Source organism: Gossypium arboreum, chromosome 9 (assembly GCF_025698485.1).
Source record: "Gossypium arboreum isolate Shixiya-1 chromosome 9, ASM2569848v2, whole genome shotgun sequence".
NCBI lineage: Eukaryota > Viridiplantae > Streptophyta > Magnoliopsida > Malvales > Malvaceae > Gossypium > Gossypium arboreum.
Genome location: NC_069078.1, coordinates 49,554,282 through 49,573,594, shown reverse-complemented (window position 1 = coordinate 49,573,594; position 19,313 = coordinate 49,554,282).

Below are 19,313 nucleotides of genomic sequence, written 5' to 3'. Positions count from 1 at the left end.
TGTTATATTATTTTATATATTATGTAATTGATAGTACATAAAAATTAAATCTATAATACTGTCAACCCTCACAATCATTGTTTATAATAACATTTTGCTATAACATATGTTGAATTAAACTTTATTTGATAAATTATTTTAATATAACAAATAAAAATATTTTTGAATAAAGATTATTTTTGAACAAAGAATCGATGAAGTTCAAAGTAAAACTTTTAAGTCTCCAAATACTTTAGAGAATACTTTGAGCACTTAGAATTTTTTTGGGACAAGTTCAAAAACACTTCAAATATTTTTAACTCAAGTGAAACAAGTTTAAAAATCAAGTGAAAATGTTTAAATCGAGTAAAACAATTTTTAAATTGATTAAAACATTTTTTTAAACAAGTGAAAAATTGCTCAAAACAAAAAGTATCGATATTTTTCAATAAGTGTGAATACCTATAAATTTTTATCGATACCTTTTTTGGTATCGATACGAAATTGTCATTCTAGGATTTTAATCAAAGTAAAAATATCGATACTTATCATTAAGTATCGATGTCATGATATTTTTATCAATACCTTTTTTAGTATCGATACGAAATTGATATTTTGATTTTGAAGGATTTTTTGAACAATCACACTCAGTATTGATACCTATTAAAAATTATCGATACCTTTTATCAGATATCAATAGATTTCCTTCGGTATCGATGTAAATAGGACTAACGATCACTAAATTGATGCATTAAATGCTAATAGTATCGATACCAATCAAACAATATTGATATAAACCAATGAATGAGTATAAATAAGGTACAAGAACACTCAAATCAATGCAAGAAACAAGTTTTCAAAGATCAAGTGCCAAAATCCAATATTTCATTTGTTTTACTCATTTTTCTTTCAAAAACACTTATGGGTTTTATTTGACTTTCATTGTACAAGTGTTTGATTGTATTTATGGGAGTGTAGATGATGTTTTTGCTTCGGTTGTCTGGTAGAGATTCTGTGGAGTTGGGAGTTTGAGGTAATTGGATATGGTTAGTGTGTCAGATTTTGTGGGATAAGGCTGTTAGTGGTTAGTGGTTAGTGGGGGAGTGGGATTATGGGTAGTTTTAATTTTATTTTTCCCCTTTCTCAAAACAATGTTGACTTTAGTTCTTTTCTCCCATTGTTTTTCTTCTTTGTTATTATTTTTGGTCTTTTCTCTCTACTTCATTTGACAATTGACTGTGTCGATCGCTTCGTTGTGGTTTTCCAGTGGTTCCTCTTTTATTTGGGTAAGTTTTGAAGATTCATTTTGGGTCATTTTCCTTTCTTTTGATTATCGTAATGGTGTAGTTAAGGAAGTTTCTTCTTTCTGCAAATCTGTGGCATAGGTGAAGGCAGTGGAACAACAGATTTTGCTCCAACGGCTTGATTCGAGGTCGTGGTTGTATTTGTTATCAGTAAATCAATTTATGTGTAATTGGTTAAATCATCTTAGATTCGTAAAATGATTGCTAAAAAGGTGTTGGGTATTCTGTTTTTAGGTGTTAGTGGTCTCGGGAGTGGTTTCGCATCAAAATCGTACCAAATGTGTACACCTAACACGAAAAATTGAGTTTTATCGAAAGCCAAAAATACAGTCTGTCGATGCCACACGGGCAAGTGGCCGACCGTATGGTTGGATGTGCGCGAGACACGGCCGTGTGACTGACGAATGCGTGGTCGTACACAAGACACAGCTATGTGACGGTGTGAGTGTGGCCATGTGGGCCACACAGGCTAGGCCAGGTTGGGCATGTGGGTTTTAGGCCAGACCGTGTAGGCCATATGGGTAAGGCCAATCTGGGCGTGTGGGACCTAATTCTAAAATTTTCCCTAGGATCGTACGAGTCGTTCCGATTGACTATACGCCTATTGTAAGGTCGTTAAGGGCTAACCAAACCCTATTTCAGGAGATTTAATATTCTGTTAGACTGATCTGAGTAGGATACTGATACGTATGTCTGACTGTACTATTTAAGTATGTATCTATCTGTATACGAGCATGTTAAGCATGTTTAATCTGTATCTGACTGTATATACTGCATGTCTATCTCTAATGGGTTACACATTGAGTTTACATAAACTCACATTTATTTGTCTATTCTGTTCAGGTAATCCCCAAACATAGACAGGTCGGTGCGACGGAGGCTCAGCGGTGACCACTTGATAGAAAACTGTTTCCATTTATTATTTCATGGTTTTTACTTAAATTTCCAACTTTTGTGAGAGTTTTGTATTTTTTGGACTCTCCGGAATTTTTGGACTGTTAGGTTTAAATTTTTGGTTTAGTTGTGTTATGATTTCTAAACTACGATGATTCGATAAAATATCAATTTCACGCGAACAAATGTTATTTTTGAAAACACGAGCATGTTTTGTTTTTAACAGTTTTTCAAACTTTCGCTGTGAAATAATTTAATTAACCTTAAAGGATAAAATGTAACGGTTTCAGTAATAAACATACAAAATAATATGTTTTATAACTTAGTCGTTATATCAAAGTATCATCGATTTCAAAACCCTTCTTCGTAACACTCCCGAATTCGGCCATAATGTCTAGGCTGGGTTTGGGGTATTACATTTAGTGGTGTCACAGCCAGGTTACAAAACTCGGGCTGTGAATTTATGGGTTCCAAAATTTTGTTTTGAGAAAGGATTAGTTTTTAAATGATTTGGATGAGTAACTATGTGGTACACCGAGTTTCCAGCACTGATCCTGTAAGTATCTCTGAATTTAGAAAACATTGTAGTTAGTACTTTCTAAAATTTTACTGAGTTATTTAGAGACTAAAACCTTTGAAATATTTTTAAACTTCTCATAACTTGAGCATAAAATATCTGTTAATAAACACTGGAACTGATGCATAAAATTTTATAATATAGATAAAACTGAAAACACGATGAGTACTCGTGGAACTCACGGTCGTGGTATTCGTGGGCGCGACGGGCGCTGTAGGAGGCTCGAGCTGAGTCTTCCTCTCTAGGAAGTATGTCGAATTTAGATATGAGTGAGACACTGATTTCACCTGCTACTGAGACTGGATCTCAAAGCCACTCAGCTAGGGACGATACATTGTCCCAAGCCATGTTAAGAGTGTTGGAGAGAGTTACTGAACCTCATTCTGGATCTAGGGGCCGTGGGCTGGTAATTGAACGACTCTGGTCCAATGGAGCTGAGTTGTTTAGGGGTGTCACTTAAGTCACCCCTATTGTGGTTGAGTATTGGTTGGAAGCCACTGAAAGGATTATGAACAACATCGACTGTACTCCTGAGCAGAAATTGAAGGTGCAGTTTTGTTGTTTCGCGATGAAGCCTATCAGTGGTGGTTTTAAGTTGAGGAGGGTACTCAACCGGATCGTCTGAACTGGGATTACTTTAAGGCTGCCTTCTAGGGGAAGTATATGGTCAAGTATGAGGCTAAGTTTCTAAGATTGAGCCACTACGCTCGAGGCATAGTGACATCCGAGTATGAGAAATGTGTCCATTTTAAGGATGATTTGAGGGGCAGTTTGAGGGTTCTGATTGCTCCGCAAAGGGAATGTGAGTTTGTTGTTCTTATGGATAAGGTGAAGATCATCGAGGAGGTTAAACGCATGGAACGCCAGAACAGAGACCGAGAGAGAGGCAAGAATAAGAGGGATTCAGAGCCCTTTAGTTCTATTTAGAGATCTAAGAAACGGGCCAGACTTGATGGGCCTATTAGAGTGGGAGTTTCTGTTGCTCCTACTAGGATTCAGCCTTATGGTGACTATGGTAGGAGCCATCAGTGTTAATGTTGGAGGAGATTAGGGGTTTGTTTGTGGTGTGGGTCTTTAAAGTACTAGATTAAAGAGTGTCCACATTGTGCTAATTAGATGCAAGCTTCGGGACCGAGTTCTGTTCAGCCTCGGAGGGTAGTACAGTAGCCACTTAAGGGCCATGGACCGGCTAAGAGAGGTAATGGTATGGGCTGAGGACAGAGAGCACCAGGCAGAGGTGCTAATTAGACTGAGGTGAGGCAGCCTGCACTTGTTTATGCTACTCAACACTAAGAGGACAAAGACTCCTCTGATGTGATCACGGGTACGTTTTTAATTTGTGATGCTCCATATACTGCTTTGATAGACATAGGTTCTACACACTCCTATGTAGCTAGTTCTGTTTCTGAGAACTTGGGGAATTTTGTTGAGTGTACTTCTGGTGAGATTACTATACTGAGTCCGTTGGGGCAGTCTATTCGGGTAAATAGACCTTATAAGAATGTTTCATTGGAAGTACAAGGGGTTGTGTTTCTAGCAAATCTGATGGAGCTACCGTTTAAAGTGTTTGACTTAATTCTGGGTTTGGACTGGTTGGTTAACCACCGAGTTAGTTTGGATTGTGTGACTAAGAGGGTTGTTCTGAAGACCGAGGATGATAAGGAAGTGGTTGTGATCAGTGAGTGTCAAAATTACTTGTCAAATGTGATCTCCGCTCTAGTGGCCGAGAAATTGGTTCGGAAAGGGTGTGAGGCATATTTGGCCTATATTAGTGTTTTAGTTTCGGGGGACTCTTCTATTGGAGATATCATAACAGTGAAGGAATTTTTGAATATCTTTCCTGAAGAGTTATTGGGTTTATCTCTAAATTAGAAAGTTGAGTTTGGCATTGAGCTTCTACCAGGTGTAGCTCTAGTGTCCATCGCTCATTATTATATGGCACCGAAAGAGCTCATAAAGCTTAAGGCTCAACTTCAAAAGCTTCTGAATCGTGGTTTCATCCATCCTAGTGTGTCTCTGTGGGGAGCACCAATTCTGTTTGTGAAGAAAAATGATAGTATAATGAGGATGTGCATCGACTATAGGCAACTGAATAAGTTAACCGTGAAGAATAAGTACCTACTTCCAAGGATCGACGATCTGTTTGATCAGTTTCATGGAGCTGCAGTATTCTCGAAGATAGATCTTCCGTTCTGGGTATCATCAGCTTAGGTTTAAGAAAGCTGATATTTTTAAGACGACATTTAGGACTCGTTATGGGCACTACGAGTTCCTAGTTATGCCCTTTGGTTTGAAAAATACTCTGGATACATTCATGGATATGATGAACCGAGTTTTTTAGCCGTATCTGGATCAGTTCTGTAACATCCTGATTTTCGGGTTTTTCGCGATTCTTGATATTTTAAGTAAATTTCTAAAATTTGGTATGTGATGATGGAATTCATAATTTGGGTATGTAAATGGGCTTATGGAAGGCCCATGAGTTGGCCAAAACCCGGTAGAATTTTTAAATTTTGGACTTAGGAGTTAGGGGTTCTGGCTAGGTGCCCTTATATTAAGTTGTGGGTAAAATGTATCACAAAAAGAGCTTTGGTGAAGTGGCAAGGGTGACGCCACTAAGCTCCTAAAAAGGTGGCGTGTGGAGCATAGAGGAAGACCTAGGTTCGATTCCCTGTGTTGGCAAATAAGATTATTTATTTTTATGTGCAGGAAGGGTAAGTGTTGGAACCTAAGTGGATTCTGTAAGAGGAGAGTTGGATCAAGTCAAACGCATCGATTAAGGAGGGATAAGGGGAGAGATTTTAGGAATTTGAGAGAAGGATAGAGCTTAGCCGTTTGGAAGGGGTTAGAGAGGGGAGTTCGGCAGAAGGGTATTAGGTTAGTAATTTCGGCATTAGGGTCTTAGCTGTGCCGCTTTCTCCTTTGTTTTAGTTTTTTCTCTTCTTTTTCTTCCCTAGCGAATCTACCATCTTTCCTCTCATCTTTTCTCCGTTTCTTTTCAAAAAACCAGCCCATTACTTTCCTCCAATCATTTATTATTTCTTTCCCTTATCTCTATTTACAAGTACCGCAAAAAGCCGAAATCAGTGAAGATAGGGGGTGCCGATTCTTTGTGACCAGTAACCTTTTCTTTCCTTTTCAATTGTTGGCGTTCAATTCTTTTACCTTTTAGGCATCCGGATTCAAGAGGAGAGAGACTGTGGTAAGTGTTCAAACTCTAAACAATTCCTAGTGTAACTTTGGCTAAAAGTCAAACCCCAAATTTAGGGAGATGGCGAATATGGGTATAGACTTATGGGGTCTTCTTTTAATATTTTGTGGTTTATTTAGTGGAGGAGCAGCAAGGTGTAGTGTCGACTTGGAGTAGCTTGGATCACCGGAGTGGCTAGACCTAGTCATCAATCACGACAAAGGTAAGATTCCTAAGGCCATTATGGATGGTGGCCGAATGTGTAAGTGACGATAATAGGAAGTTTTCGATTTGGTTTAATATTAACATGGTCTAATCTTTAAGTGGTTGATTATAGAGAAATCGCATAGGAGATCTCGTCAAGGAATATCGCAAAACAGGTGTGTAACGAACCCTTTTCATAGCTTAAAGCGATAAATGCCGAAAAGCCGAAATGCCGAAATTCTGGCATTTCGAGGACTTGTGAGCAAGCGAACGCTCACTAGTTAGTTAGAATAGATGAGATGATGATCGGGAATAATGGAAATGGTAAGGACGTGTTTTTGACGTTCACGGTAAGTTGGGCCTCGAGGGGCTGAATTAGGGCCCAATAGGCTTTCGGGCCCATTTGGGTAAATTTGGTATCTGTTAAATTGCATGTTAAAACTGTTAATACTGTTATGGATATAGGCTAAATGGGCCTAGATGACAGAATTGGCTAAGTAGGGCCCATTAGGGGTTTTAGGCCCAATAACTCGACTTCGCTAAAAATGGGCCAGAATCACTGTTTGCAGCCATGAATTGTTAGTAACCGTTAATGAACATGGAAACCCTAATTTTTGGCAAAATTACAGAATTACCCTTATAATATGAAAATGACCGTTTTGCCCCTAGGTAAAAATGACCATTATACCCCTAGGGTTTATGTATGAATTTAATACATGGAATTTTGATAAACATGGTATGTATAATATGCACATGACATGATGATATGCACATGATATGTATGATATGCACATGATGTATTCATAAATGCATTGGGTTGGGTTTTTATATGGATGTAGGAAGTGAAAAAGGGCTTATGCCCCAGTTATCAAAAGGGCTTATGCCCCAGTTGTTAAAAGGGCTTATGCCCCAGTTATTAAAGGGCTTATGCCCTAGTTATTAAAAGGGCTTTTGCCCCAGTTATTAAAAGAGGCTAGGCCTCCAGTTATATGATAAAGCAGCTATGCTACCAGTGGAGAGTTATGGCGAGGTGGGTCGAGTTAATCCCCACATGGTGTGTTGGTTGGTACGGGTGGAGAGTAGCGGATGGTGGGTTGAGTAGTCTCCCCAAATGGGTTGCATTCTTTCATTTGACATTACATGTGATATTGAAATGGGCCTATGGGCCATACTGATTTCTAGTAAAGGCTTGACCCGAGAATATGAAATTTGAAAAGGCTTCGGCCCAGTGTTATGAAATATGAAATATGAAAAGGGCTATGGCCCAGTACATGTTTGAGATTGGATTTGGGCTTAGACCCAACAGGCTGTTATTGTTTTGGGCTCTGAATGGGGCTTGTTGCACACTGAGTTTCCAAACTCACCCCCTTTCCTTAATCTTGCAGGTGAGCCTTGATGTGGGGACTTGGGCCGGAGGGGATTCAGAGTGGCCACAGTGATCGTCTTTGGGCTTTTAAATAAGTGTTGGTTTTCATTTAATTTCCTTTAATTATTATTTATTTTTGGGTTGTAATAAGGCCAATTTTAACTTTTCTTTTATTTCTTTTCGGGATTATTTTAATTTTAATAACTTTAAAATTGGTTAATAATTATTCAAATGGGCTAGACTTAGGACGTGTTTTCAAAACGATAATTGTTTTTAAAATATCTCAACGCCACGATTAATTGATTTATCAAAGACGTCCACTTAATCAAATTTAAACTCAGTATAACAAAGTGTGGCTATGGTTGTGAGCATGTCTAGGATTGGATCCAATCAAAGAGCTTGGTACTTAAGCAGCCTTCATGGCTCACCTCCTCTGCCTCGGATACCTACCTGGTGCCTAGCTTCCATACACTTTGTTAACTCAGCAAAATATATGGCTTTTAAAACACTAAAATGAAACACGGATTTTTAACTCCAATATGGCACGTCAGATTTGGCCATAACGTCTGGGCCGGGTTTGGGGTGTTACAAGTTCGTTATGGTCTTCATCGACGATATTCTAGTTTACTCTAAGACTAAGGATGAGTAGTGCTTCAGATACTTCGAGAGAAGCAGCTCTACGCTAAGTTGAGCAAATGTGAATTCTGGTTGTGAGAGGTAATATTTCTAGGGCATGTGGTTTCTGCTAAGGGATCTGAGTTGATCCTAGAAAGATTGAGGCTGTGCTTGATTGGAAACAGCCTAAGAACATTTCTGAGATCTGCAGTTTTTTGGGTCTTGCAGGTTATTATCGGCAGTTTGTTGAGGGGTCTTCACTGATTGCAACTCCTTTAACTAAGCTTATGCGTAAGAGTGTTCCTTTCTTCTAGACTGATGCGCAACAATCGAGCTTTGAAAAGCTCAAGTATGTTCTGACTCATGCTCCTATTCTGATACAGCATGAAATCTGGTAGAGAGTTTATGGTGTATAGTAATACATCGCACGTCGGTTTGGGATGTGTATTGATGCAAGATGGTAAGGTTGTGGCTTATGCATCTCATCAGCTTAAGTCACACGAGAGAAATTATTCGATGCACAATCTTGAGTTAGCTGCTATGGTGTTTACGTTAAAGATCTAGAAGCACTATCTATATGGTGAGAGGTGTATCATCTACACCGATCACAAGAGCCTCAAGTACCTCCTTACTCAGTAGGAATTGAATCTTAGACAGCGTTGATGGATTGAGCTGCTCAAAGATTATGACTGCACAATAGAGCATCATCTTGGTAAGGCCAATGTGGTGGCTAATTCTCTTAGTCATAGAGCGATGACTGATTTAAGAGTGATGTTTGCTCGTCTTAATTTGTTCGATGATTGCGATCTGTTGGCCGAGTTGCAAGTTAAGCCAACTTGGATTGGGCAGATTCAAGAAAAGTAATTAGGGGATGAGCTTGGGTTCTGCAGTTTCGTCAGGTTGAAAGTGGCAATACATCTAATTTTAGACTGAATAAAGATGGGGTTTTGTGTTTTCGAGGTCGGGTTTGTGTACTGAATAATTCTGATCTGAGACAGTCAATTCTGAGGGAATCACATAGTAGCTCTTATGCTATGCATCCCGATGGTAATAAGATGTATCGAGATCTGCATGAACTGTATGGTGGTTGGGATTGAAACAGAGGTAATGAATTTTGTTGCTAGTTGTTTGGCGTGTCAACGAGTTAAGGCTAAACACCAATTACCTTCAGGTTTGCTACAACCTCTTAAGAATCTCTTATGTAAATGGGAACGAGTGACGATGGATTTCACTAGTGGGTTGCCCTTGACACCTACTAAGAAGGATTCTGTTTGGGTCATCATGGATCGATTGACCAAGTCTGCCCATTTACTCCAGTCCAGAATGATTATTCTCTGCAGAATTTAGTGGTGCTCTATATTTTTGAGATTGTAAGACTACATGGGGTTTCGGTTTCGATAATTTCTAATAGGGATCCTCGTTTCACTTCTTAGTTATAAAAGAAACTGCATGAAGCTCTGGGTTCGAGATTGGACTTTAATACTACGTTCCATCCTCAGACCGATAGTCAATTTGAGTGGGTGATTTAAATATTGGAGGATATGCTTTGAAGCTGTGTGATTGATTTTTAAGGTAGTTGGGAGGATTTTCTGTCGTTAGTTGAGTTCGCATACAATAACAGTTTTCAGTCTAGCATCCAGATGGCACCTTACTAAACTTTGTATGGTCATAAGTGTCGTACTCCGTTATGTTGGACTGAGTTGGGTGAGCGATGAGTTTTGGGTCCTGAGTTGGTTTTCAAGACTAAAGATAAGGTTAGGCTAATTCGGAATTATCTGAAGGCAGCTTCTAATATATAGAAATCCTATGCAGATCTAAAAAAGTGGGATATCAAGTACTCTGTGGGTGATTTCGTATTCCTTAAGGTATCTCCGTGGAAGAAAGCTCTGAGGTTCGGTCGAAAGGGCAAGTTAAGCCCCAGGTTTATTGGGTCGTACCGGATTCTGAAGCGTGTGGGACTAATGGCCTATCAGTTACAGCTACCTCTAAAGTTAGACCGTATCCATGATGTGTTTCACATCTCGATGTTGAGGTGGAACCAGATTAGATTATTGATTAAGATATTAAGGTTCTGAGGAGGAACTCCATTCCGCTGGTAAAGGTTCTGTGGCAGAATCATGGCACTAAGGAAGCCACGTGGGAATTTGAGGACTTGATTCATCAGCAGTATCCTCATCTGTTTGGATCAGGTTAATTTTGAAGGTCGAAATTTCTTTTAGGGGGTAGAGTTGTAATGCCCTGAACAATTTAAGTCTGTTTTTATGAAATTTAACACAAATGTGTATCTGCTTTATTGGTTAAGTGTTTCGGATATGTGTATAAGGTATTGGGTTCAAGTCTCCCTTTTGGCAAATTTTATTATTTCTGATCTAAGCCTTATCTCTATTGGGTCGGCTTATATAAGATTGTTTGTAAACTCGTATTAGAATGAGCCTACTGGTTCAAGTGGTAAGGTGTTAGCTTATTCTAAGGTCTCGGGTTTGATTCCCCATGGGAGTGTACATAATATTTTTGCTTCGGTTGTTTGGTAAAGATTCGGATGAGTTGGGAGTTTGAGGTAGTTGGATGTGGTTAGTGTGTCATTTGGTGGGATAAGGCTATTAGTGGTTAGTGGTTAGTGAGAGAGTGGGATTATGTGTAGTTTTAATTTAATTTAATTTAATTTAAATTTTTCCCTTTCTCAAAACAATACTGACGTTAATTCTTTTCTCCCTTTGTTTTCTCTCTTTGTTCTTATTTTTTGTCTTTTCTCTCTACTCCGTTTAACAATCAACTGTGTCAATCGCTTCGTTATGGTTTTCTGATGGTTCCTACTTTATTTGGGTAAGTTTTAAAGATTCATTTTGGGTTGTTTTCCTTTCTTTTAAATTTTCGTAGTGATGTAGTTAAGGAAGTTTCTTCTTTCTGTGAATCTGTGGCATAGGTAAAGTTGGTGGAACAACGAATTTTGCTCCAACGGCTTGATTCGAGGTCATGGCTTTATTTGTTACCGGTAAGTCAGTTTATATGTAATTGGTTAAATCGTGTTAGATTCATAAAATGATTGGTACAACAGTGTTGGGTATTCTGTTTTTAGGTGATGGTGGTCTCGGGAGTGGTTTCGCATCAAAATCGTACCAGGTGTATACACCTAACATGAAAAATCAAGTTTTGACGAAAGCCAAAAATACAGTCTGTCGATGCCATACAAGCATGTGGTCGGTCGTGTGGTTGGCCGTGTGCGATACATGGCCGTGTGACTGACGAAGGTGTGGCCGTGCACAAGACACGACCGTGTAATGATATGAGTGTGGCCGTGTAGGCCAAACAGGCTAGGCCAGGTTGGGTGTATGGGTTTTGGGCCAGGCCGTGTGGGCCACACAGGTAAGGCTAATCTTAGCGTGTGGGTTCACATGGGCATGTGGGCCTATAATTCTAAAATTTTCCCTAGGGTCGCATGGGTCATTTCGATTGACTATGGGCTTACCGTAGGGTCAGTTAGGGCTAACCAAACCTTATTTCATGTGATTTGATATTCTGTTAGACTAATCTAAGTAGGATACTGATACCTATATCTGACTGTACTGTAACACCCCGTACCCGAGTCCGTTACCGGAATCGAACACAAGGTGCACACAGACTTAACTATTTTCACAGTCCATTTAGAATTTTCCAGACAAGCTGGTTACTGCATCACTGTTGCCTTAAAAATCATATCTTCAGTTTCAAAGCTCAAAAATTAGTTTCATAATTTTTCCCTAAAACTAGACTCATATGTCCATCTACAGATTTTTTTCTAGGATTTTTGGTCAAGCCAATTAGTACAGTTTATTAGTTAAAGTCTCCCCTATCCTAGGGTTCAACTACACTGCCTTTGTGCATTACGAATTGAATATCTCCTTGTACAGGGCTTTAATACTGATGTCGTTTGTTTCTATAGAAACTATACTCAGAGAGGAATCTATACATATATGGCATGACTCCTAATTATCTCTGGTTAATTTACAATGAATTTCCAAAGTTGGAACAGGGGATCCAGAAACCGTTCTCGCCCTGTTTTACGAGAACTTTAATATCTCTTAACATGTAACTCCTATGACCGTTTCGTTTCTTCTATATGAAAGTAGACTCATCAAGGTTCATTTACATAATTTATTCACTATTTAATACCATTCCTACTATTTTTAGTGATTTTTCACATCCACATCACTGCTGCAGTCAGCATCTGTCTTTAAGGTAGGCTTTACCTATTTCATGATTTCCATGATTCAATTGCCCCTTTTTGCATACATAGCACAAAGTGTGATCATGATTAACCATTCCAATGGCTAATCGTTTCAAAACAATTCCATACCTCATAATGATCAACATACAAACGATTATAGTACTATACTAAAAACGATATATAAGCCATTTTCGCATGGCTATCCAAGTTTACACAAAACCGAAAGGTACATGACCTTCAACAAAAGGGTAGTCCTATACATGCCATTTCAAAGTTCAACCAAAATTATACCAAAATGGAGGCTTTGATAGTGTGGATGACTTCGACTTCAATGATCCCGAATCCGATAGCTAACGAGCAAAATCTATAAAAGCAGAGAAACAGAGAAAGCGGAGTAAGCAATTTATGCTTAGTAAGTTTGAGCAAGAAATTCCAACACAACAAAAGCATAGCATTCATAAAGCTAACGGATAGTTTCATATGCACAAATTCTCAATATCATACTCATTTCACATTCCAACCCCTATATTCATACATAAGGGATCACCTTAGTCAAATACGGAAACTCATTACTCGATCGAGCGAATATTATTCAAGGAATCAACTAATTCAAGCTCATATGAACATACCTCATTGCTGGAATTTTTCAAGCGTATTAACTGAAATTTTACAGCAAGATCGCTTATTCTCGAATCACGTACCTTGAGAATTTAACCGGATATAATGACTCGCTCAAATGCCTTCGGACGAAGCCGGTTATAGTGATCGCACAATTGCCTTGGTCTTAACCCGGATTTGGTAACTTGCACAAATGCCTTGGTCTTAGCCGGATATAACAACTTCGCACGAATGCCTTGGTCTTAGCCCGGATATAATTACTAGCACAATTGCCTTGGGACTTAGCCCGGATATCATTCCAATGTTCATTTACACATATATCAATATTCACGACACATCCATAATTCATTTTCGTTACTAAGGCTCAAACACAAAAATATTTATCAAACCTTTACAATTTCTACTCAATAGCCACACACACAAGGAGCATGATTTCAATATAATTCAAGTAGGGTCATTACTCAAGACTTACCTAGGATGTCATCGAAGCGATTTCAATGGCTATTCGACCACTTTTTCCTTCCCTTTTTGAATCTAGTTCCCCTTTGCTCTTGAGCTTAATTTAACAAATAAATCGATTTAATCATTTGAGCATCGAAAGAGGAATTCAAGGTACTTAGTCAATATATATACTCATTAAGCATTAAAGTCGCATATGTACGAAATCATGAATCGAACTCAACACATTAGTTAATATTCCTCTTAGCGAATTTTCTAAGCCAAGAATAGGCATCAATATGCTTGCCTCTAACCGAATGCATGCACACCAAATTTCCCTTCATGTGGCGAATATGCATGTCCATGTTGAGGCCAATTATACACTTAATACCACACAAAACAGCATACATTTTACTAACTAACGATTACATATCGTAGCTCAATACACATCTCTCATTTACTTCATAACCAAACATCATCACAAGCAAATATACACTTGAAATAGTATATATGTCATACCAATACATCATGTGCAAACATATATTCATGTAGGTGCAAGGGCCGATTCTCAAGTGGCTTATATCCAAATATATACACATATCCAAAGCTTAAATCTTACTTACCATGCAACATGCATGAATCATACTTATGGATATACCATGGCCGAATACACCACAACACCATACCGTTTCAATTTGGTCATGGTTAAACAAAAAACTTAATATCTCATTCAAAGATGCTAAAAGAAAATCTAAGAGTCCTCAACCCCCCCATCACATGTATCATTATCAAGCTTGATATTTAGCATGCAATGGCATTAACACCACATCCACCTTGGCCGAATGTCATTCCCATGACATAGCAAGGATTTGAACCATAGGCTAACAAGAACATCAAGCTAGCAACTAAAAACATGCATGAATCTCATGGCACAACCTCAAACATACCTTAATCTTGATGCAAGTATAGCCAAACCTCTTCCTAATCCTCTTCCAAACCAAACATGAAGCAAAATTCCTTCCTTCCTCTAGTATTTTCGGTCAAGAGAGAAAAAATGGATGAGCAAAATTTTTTTTCTTTTCTTTTCTTCCATGCACGGCAATGGGGGGGTTCACTCACACACACTTTTTTTTTTCTTTCTTTATTACCCATACTTATTTCTTTATTGTTTCTCCCTAATGCACCAACAAAACATATTTCATGACATGTTTAGCCCATACTCCCTTGTCATGGCCGGCCATCACTTGTAAAAAGAGGGGTATTTGACATGCAAGGCCATTGTTTTGCATGCATGCTTTAATTAGTCATCACACATTCCCCCATCATACTTTCAAAGTTTTCTACTAGGTCCTTTCTAGTAAAATTCACATTTATAACTCTAAATTAAAGCATCAAAAATGTCACACATGAGTTAACACATATTATAGGCAATAAAATAAATATTAAATTATTTTTATGCATCGGTTTTGTGGTCCCGAAACCACATTCCGACTAGGGTCGTTTTAAGGTCGTCACAACTCTCCCCACTTAAGAAATTTTCGTCCCGAAAATCTTACCGTAAATAGATTTGGGTATCGCTCTTTCATAGAGTTCTCGGGTTCCCAAGTAGCTTCTTCCATCCGTGTTTGGGCCATAACACTTTTACTAACGGAACCCTTTTGTTTCGCAACTCTTTCACTTCACGAGCTAGGATGCGAATCGGTTCTTCTTCATAACTCATATCGGCTTGAATTTCAACCTCGATGGACTAATTACGTCGACGGATCGGATCTATAGCGTCGAAGCATTGAAACGTGAAAGACGTCGTGAATCTTTTCGAGTTCGGGGCAAAATCAAACGATATGCAAGCGGACCGACTCGTTCGGATATCTCATATGGCCCGATGAACCTCGGACTCAATTTGCCCTTGCGCCCAAATCTGAGTATCTTTTTCCAAGGCGAAACTTTAAGGAACACTTTATCTCCCACCTGATACTCAATGTCTTTTCGTTTCAGATCCGCGACGACTTCTCGACGATCGGAGGCTATCTTGATTTTCACGGATTACTTTTACTTTCATTCAAACATCTTTAATCAAATCCACTCGAAAATTTTGCTTTCGCGAGCTCGGTCCAAAACAATGGTGTACGGCATTTACGCCCGCACAAGGCCTCGTAAGGCGCCATCTTAATACTTGATTGAAAACTATTGTTGTGCGAATTCAATCAAAGGTAAATACCGTTCCCATGAACCACCGAACTCGAGAATGCAACATCTCAACATATCCTCAAGTATCTGAATTATCCGCTCGGATTGACCATCGGTTTGGGGGTGAAAGGCGGTGCTGAAATGCAACTTGGTACCCAAAGCTTCTTGCAATTTCTTCCAAAATCGCGAGGTGAACCTCGGATCTCTATCCGACACAATAGAAATCGGTACCCCGTGTAATCTCACAATCTGAGAAACGTACAATTCAGCTAGTTTATCCAATGAAAAATCCGTACGCACAGGGATAAAGTGAGCCGACTTAGTCAGTCTATCAACAACAACCTAGATCGCATCCTTCTTACTTGCTGACAATGGCAGTCCGGACACAAAGTCCATTGTGACTCGATCTCATTTCCACTCGGGTATCGTGATCGGCTGAAGTAACCCTGAAGGCACTTGATGTTCCGCTTTCACTTGTTGACATATTAAACATCTCGAAACAAAGTCGGAGATGTCTCGTTTCATACCATGCCACCAAAACCGACGTTTCAAATCGTTGTACATCTTCGTACTCCCCGGGTGGATTGCCATCCGACTACAATGGGCTTCGTTCAAAATTATCGAAATAAGTTCTGAATTCTTTGGAACACACAGACGACTTCTGAACCTCAAACAATCGTCATCATCAATTTGAAACTCCGATTCCTTGTTCGGAACACACTCAGCCCGTTTTGCAACCAACTCATCGTCAACCTTCTGAGCTTCACGAATTTGATGAGTCAACAACGGTTTGGCCTTTAATTCGGCTATTAACACATTGTCGGGTAGAATAGACAAGTGTACATTTATAGCTCGTAAAGCAAACAGTGATTTTTGGCTTAAGGCGTCCGCAACCACATTAGCCTTTCCCGGGTGATAATCAATGACAAGCTCATAATCTTTTAACAACTCGAGCCAACGTCTTTGTCGCAGATTTGAGTCTCTTTGAGTCATCAAATATTTGAGACTTTTGTGATCCGAATACACATGGCACTTCTCACCAAATAAGTAATGTCGCCATATCTTTAAGGCGAATACGATGGCGACCAATTCGAGATCATGGGTCGATAATTTTTCTCATGTGGCTTTAATTGTCTCGACGATAGGCCACAACTCGACCCTCTTGCATCAATACGCAACCTAACCCAAGTAGGGAAGCGCCACTATAGATGACAAACTCTTTGCCGATTCGGTTTGTACTAGTCTTGGAGCTTCAGTCAAATGAGTTTTCAATTGGTCGAAACTTTTCGACACTTTCCGTCCATTCAAACTTGACATCTTTCTCAAGCGGTTTCGTCATGGGTGTGGCTATCATCGAGAATCCGTTTACAAACCGTCGGTAGTAACCGCAAGTCCCAAAAAGCTCGAACCTCGGTAATATTTCTGGAGGCTTCCAGTTAAGTATGGCTGAAATTTTACTCGGTCGACTCGAATACCCGGCGAGATACCACATGGCCCAAGAAGCTAACCTCGCTCAACCGAACTCACATTTCTTGAACTTAGCATATAACCGCTTATCCGTAAAATTTGCAACACTAATCTCGGTGCTCCGCATGTTCGGTCTCATCTCTTGAATAGACCAAGATGTCGTCAATGAACACAATTACGAACCGATCCAAATACGGTCGAAGATCCGATTCATCAAATCCATAAATACCGCAGGGCATTAGTGAGCCCAACGGCATCACTAAGAACTCGTAGTGACCATATCTCGCTCAAGGCGGTTTTGGGTATGTCCGAATCTCGAATTCAGAATCGATAATAGCCCGATCTCAAATCTATTTTTGAGAACACCGAGGCTCCTTGATTGATCGAACAAATCGTCGATCTGTGATAACGGATATTTGTTCTTTATTGTCACTTTATTAAGTCGACGATAGTCGATGCACAACCTCATGGTTCCGTCTTTCTTTTCACAAACAACACCGGTGCACCCCAAGGTGAAAAACTCAGGCGAGCAAAACCTCTATCCACCAACTCTTGCAACCGAGCTTTCAACTCCTTTAATTCCGTTGGTGCCATACGATACGGAGCTATTGAAATCGGTGTGGTCCCAGGTACAACCTCAATGCCAAACTCTATCTCCCGAACAGGTGGCAAACCCGGTAATTCTTCAGGAAAAACTTCAGGGTATTCACAAACCAACGCAGATTCGGTTTTATTTCTAACTCCTTATCATCAAGTACATACGCAAGGTATGCTTCGCACCCTTTCTTACATATTTTTGGGCCAACATTGATGATATTACAGCTGGCAACCCCTTTAAGTCCGTAGACTCAACTCGAATCATCTCGTTATTTGCGCACCTCAAATCAATAGTCTTGCTTTTGCAATTCACAACCGCATCATGCACGGTCAACCAATCCAACCCAAGAATAACATCAAATTCATCAAATGGCAAAAGCATCAAGTCCGCCGGAAGCAGAACCTCAATTACTAGGGACATTTCTTACACACTTTGTCGACCAACACGTAACGACCCAAGGGATTTGACACCGAATTACGAACTCGAGAGACTCAATAGGTAAAGTCTTCTTTGGATGCTAAGGTTTCGCATATATAAGAATGAGTAGAACCGAGGTCAATCAAAGCAATCACATTAGTATCAAAGAGAGTGAAAGTACGGTAATAACATCCGGCGAGGAAGCATCCTCGCAGACGCCAGATAGCATAAGCCCTAGCAGGCGCGAGCCTCGGATCTAGTCGTAACATCTCTAGATCCTCTCTGACCACCACTAGCATTGCCCATGTTTTTAGATGGTCTACCTCGAGCAGTGGTAGCACCCGATTTCCCATTCTGATCTACATTCTGTTCAGACAACCTCGGGCAATCTTTAATGAAGTGGTCAACTGATCCGCACTTGTAATGAGAGCGGTCACGGAATCTACAACTTCGTAATTCCATTTGCCACAACACGGCACTCCGTTCTCTCTCGTCAATCATTCCCACCACTGGCGATCGAAGTGACTCGTGTGGTCACGTGGGGTCGATCGCGATCTCGTCTAGAAAAGCCCGAAGTGTCTCTAGACCGGCCTAAGCCATCTCTAAATTTCTTTGATGATCGTGGGAAGGGCTTCCCAAGACCTCTTCTGAAACTCCCTTGCTCCTACTTGACTTTTCTTTTCTCCATCTTGAGCTCCTCGGCTTTGCCGCCGCTCGACAAGAGCCACAAACTCTTGGATTTCCAAAATGCCAACATACGACTTTATCTCATCATTCAGTCCATCTTGAGCGTTTACACATCACGACTTACAAGAAATGCATTCTCGCGTCTCGGCTAAGCCTCACAAATTTTCATTCATAGTCGAGAACCGACATGGAACCTTGTTTAAGTTCGAGAAATTCCTTCCGTTTTGATCCATAAATCTCGATCGATATACTTTTTCCAAACTCGGTTTGGAAAAACTCCCAAGTTACTTGCTCTCGGGCACTGTGAAGTCGAGTACTCCACCAATAGTAGGCGATTCACGTAGCAAGGAGATAGTACACTGTAGGCATTCATCGGTGTACAAGATAGCTCATCGAGTACCTGGATCGTGTTGTCCAACCAAAATTCAGCTTGCTCGGCATCGTCGCTATCCGTAGCTTTAAATTCAGTAGCCCCATGTTTTCGGATTTTGTCCACTGGGGGCTTATTCGACCTTATTTGGTCGATTCTGGAGGCATTGTAGGTCTTGGGGTCGATTAGTCGAGAATG